We start from the raw sequence: 4,705 nt of genomic DNA, 5'->3' as shown, positions 1-4,705 counted from the left end.
ACCCTCCCTCCCTTCTAATAAAGGGGATGTCCTATACTGACAGTAACACAACATTGTTCACTTCACTTCTTCCACAACACATGGGAGGAGTGGTGTAACGTGTGAGCAGCTATTACAGTCCATGTGATTGTACAGCTGCAAGGCGTGCACAGCCCAGGGCTATGGGATAGTCCATGCTGCAACATTACAGCATTTTTACTTGACAGAATAAGTTGTAACCTAAATCTCCAGTTAAACAGAGAGGTCCCTCTAACACTGCCGCTTGCCTTTTTCCATTTCTCCAACTGGTAAAAGTGTCCCTCATTGCATCTGACAGCTCAGCAATATCACCGCATAGACAGTGGCCATTTGCAATATCTTCCTGGCTAGCAGAATCCAACTTGTACCAGGCTCTGTAGATAACATCATGCTGCAAATGCTCCTGGGGTTGCTAGATGGTAATAGCAGTGGGTTAGGTGGAGTTTTGGATGGGCACACTTGTAAGGGTGGCACAATGTGTGGGTGCAGGTGCAGAGGACAGAATGAAATGAGTGCAAAAGGTAATGATAAAAATTGGATTGTGTCCTTTTCCCTTGACGGACAACACAGACAACTTCGGTTCAGGTGCTTGAAGTGTTGAGGCAGCACTAGGTAAAGGTTTGCAGGTAGGAAGCAAGGGTTACTTGAGCCTGCAGGTGCAGGGGCTGTCTTGAGGCCTTGCCTAATAGTACAGTACTCTGCTCAGATGGTTTTAGAGTGTTTTGGTGTAGAAGACGATTCTCTTACTCACAGTTAAGATATAGACTGCCCTATGCCAAACAAGTCCAGCGAGTGTCAGGTTTGGTAGCACGAGTCCCAGGGTTGCACAGCTAGGCAAAGCTAATCGCTCAAGGTTTCCCGAGTAGCCGAGCAAGGTTGAGTGGAGTCCTTTAGCTTATGCTATTTGCTCCACTGTGGATCAGTCGCTTCTTGGTGGATTGTCCTGACTGTATAAGAATCCCAGGTGTAGGGAAGGTGTACCCAGGTAACAGTTACCTCCACCTTTGGGTTTAGCACTGCATAGCTTGTAAAGTTGCTCATAAAGGAAAGCTGTTATTCCTGACCTGGCCCAGGCCCGATAATAATCTTCCATAGGTGCTCTAATTGTTTGTCTGTCTCTCTCTCTCCACCATACACTAAAGAAGACTAGAAAGACCCACCAACCATGAACTAATTCTCCTCAATAGGGGTGAAATGGACACCGCAGAGATCCCAGAGCCCGACGGGGGGTCCAAAGGCCGGTCCGGTCGTTCACCGCAGGCATGCGGAGAGTTAAGTTCACACGTGTAATCCATTTCCCCCTTGCCGCTGTCGAATTTAAAAAATGGCCGGACTTCTCCTTTAAATGTCATCTTTAGAGGGTTTGTGCATAGTAGTTGTAATTTAACGATGTATGTTAGTTGATTCTTTTTAGATATAGTAATCAATGTTCCCAGTCGTTTATTGTGGCAAAGTAACAGATTTCTTTAGTTCGTACTGTGACAAAAGATGACTCTCTATTCATGTGATCTGTATCATAGATGAGAGGCTGTAGCCACTATTCATAGATCCACCCCTCACCAGACTCCTTGCGTTCTTCCAGAGGTTGTGAGACGCCCCAGCCATGCACGGTCTGATCTGCCACTGCGTTGTCTGTACTTACTGGTAAATGTCAGCGTTTTATCAATGTTCGTCAGTAGTGGATTATAATAGGTCCATTTTGGGCAGTAGCCCGGACCCTAATCTCCTGGGGGGCCCATGGCCACCCAAAAAGACTTATACTATTAGTGGTATATTGTTCCCTGGCTACAGTTCTGCCAGGATTTACAAAAACACAGCTTTTTTTTACTGCAGTTTTGCTCAAATTAGGGCATCATGACATTATCGCCTGGTAATCTTACCTATACATAAGCTTACATACAGATTTGAAATAAAGGTTTCTTTTCCTTTTAGAATTCCTGAAGTAAATGAGGAAATAGGGACTTTTTCTTAAAAATATGACACAAAATCCCTCCAAATGTCAATAACAATAATTCCCCTTTGGTTAGTTAACTGGAAAGAAAACAAATACATTTCCAAGTACATTAAAGGGGTAGTTCACCATTTATTTATTTTTTTCAAATTAACTGGTAACAGAAAGTGGCAGAGATTTCTAATTTACTTATATAAAAAAAAATCCAAAGTCTTCCAGTACTTATCAACTACTGTATGTCCTGCAGGAAGTGGTATATTCTTTCCAGTCTGGAGAAGAGGAGAAGTTTTCTATTGGTACAGTTCCTGACATGGACAGAGGTGGCAGCAGAGAGCACTGTGTCAGACTGGAAAGAATACACCACTTCCTGAAGGACTTATAGCAGCTGATAAGTACTAGATTTTTTTTAATAGAAGTAGATTACAAATCTCTAGCACTTTCTGGCACCAGTTAATTTTAAAGTGCCCTCTCCTTCACTCAAAGCAGGACAATGAGCACAGCGGGATTCCGCCATTGTTGCTCAGTGTGAACGAGGCCTTTAATGATAATTGCCCTCAGCTGATATACAACCTGCATGATGGACAGGGGTCTTTCCTTGTGTGAGTGCACAGAGGACGGGGATTTCCTATATTTGGAGGGAGCATGGAGCACAATTTGGGCGTGTGTATAATATTGATTTAAAGCAGAACCACTGAAGGCGGCCGACCCACCCTTAGTGGGAGAAAACCCTAGCCCTTCTATGATAGGGTTCCATTGATTCTAATGGAGTCACGTTATGGAGGGGCTGGGGTTTCTTCCCACTAAGGGTGGGTCGGCCCGCCTCCAGTGCTTCAGCCTGGGCCTGGTGGTACAGTCACTTTAACTCCTTCCCCATCACACATCTTTGATATGCTGACCCTGCCCACAATATCAGTAGAAAAATGTGATGCTTCTTCAGTTGCCTGGTTATGGTGTATTTAGGGTATATTCTACAAATGGCAGGAAGAAATTATTGACTCTTACTGTAAAGGTGTGAGAAAACATTTTATTATTTTTTTTTAACGTTAAATTGTTGAAAAAAAAAAACTGTAAAAATGTGTATGTTTGGCATATAGTATATTATGAGCCCAGTGTACTATCGTTTTGGCCCAATGCTCCTAAGGAAGAATATCTTTAAAAACAGCAAATGTTTCATATACAGTATGTATCTCTCTCTAAACAACATATCTCAGCTTCAGCATAGAGAGTTGTAGTAGGTCCCTATAGACTACCATTGGTGCTATACCTTCTGCACTGTTAGCTTGTATGCACCTGTACTTACAGACCAAAAAGACAAGAGCAGAGAAGAGCAGAGCCCTCTGTACTGTGTTGCAATCTGTTTTGCTTTGTTTAGCGTCTCCCTTAGAAATAGCAGCTGAGTCACCTCCTAACACGGCCAAGTATAGTTACATAACAGATCACCCGCCAATGACTGTGGGCTGACGAGGAATCAGCCGTCTAACAATAGGCTGAAATAACCAAGAAAAACAGACTCAAGACCTAGAATGACAGGTTTTAGAGATGAGGCAGCTTGACAATGATTTACAATGACTGAAAGGAGGGTTCCTGTTTTTCAGTTTATAACTGATTAATATAGTGAACTAGGCTGGAGCTTATACCTAGCCTTCCATTCTAGGTGCATTTCACCTAATATTACTTATGGGCCTGAAAACAGATTTAGATTTGTGTTCACACAACGTATCAGACCAGCCGTTCCGTGACCCCGGCCAGGTCAGGGAATGGCCGGTCTGTGCTCGGATCATCGTGCCCGCATCAGAGCTTCCCATAGCGCACAGTGAAGCAAGCGGCTCTTCACTGTGTGAACTGACAGGTTTTTCTGCGGCCTGAATTCACATGTCAGTTATTTGTGGCCCCGTATGGGATGCCGGCCGGAGCGTATACTATGTGTATACACTCTGGCCAGGATCCCATATCAGATAAGGTTATGTTGCGGTCTGCAAAAAGTACGTGAACATAGCCTTACTGTAAAGTGTGAACATAGCCTTACTGTTTAAAATGAATCAACATTCCAGCACAGTTTGCACCCAAAATCTGGACCATATTTAGCACTGTGTTTCTCCAAAAATAATGCAGGGTCTCTGAAAAAAGGCTAGGGCTTGTTTTAAAGGTAGGTCTAGTTTTCAGAGAAACACAGTATGCCCCTACACTGTAACCCCACTCTATATAGTAGTCAGCTGCTATACTGTATGCCCCACTGTTGTAAGGCTCCTCTAATGTAAGTTCCCTTGTAGTTAGGCCTTCATACTGTATACATTACAACAGAGTACAGACAGTAGGAGAAGGAAGAGGGCCCTGTGTGGGAGCAGAGGGAAGATGAGATGCATTTTGTAATTTTATTTGGTAAGCACCTATTAGGGGTGTCATTGGGAGGGGGTGAAATTACCAACTGGAAGCATCTAGTTAATTGGGGGTTAACTGCCTACTGGGGGCATCTACTTGTTATTCCTATCCATAGGATCTAAGTTTCTATGTTTCTAATTGCGCACCCCTTCTCTAGATCAGTGGGGTGCCCCCTAATGATCGGCTTGTTATTTCCTTCCTAATAGGAAGGTAAAAGTTGTATACCTAATGAATGAGTTACCTACTGTACCTACTCTGCGTATGTACCTAATAGGGGGTTCTACCTACTTGGGGGGGGGGGGAATCATTTTTTTTTTTATCAACTGGTGCCAGAAATGTATACACATTTGTAATTTA

The sequence above is a fragment of the Dendropsophus ebraccatus genome, chromosome 11 (assembly GCF_027789765.1).
Source record: "Dendropsophus ebraccatus isolate aDenEbr1 chromosome 11, aDenEbr1.pat, whole genome shotgun sequence".
NCBI lineage: Eukaryota > Metazoa > Chordata > Amphibia > Anura > Hylidae > Dendropsophus > Dendropsophus ebraccatus.
Note: the sequence above shows the minus strand (reverse complement) of the source record.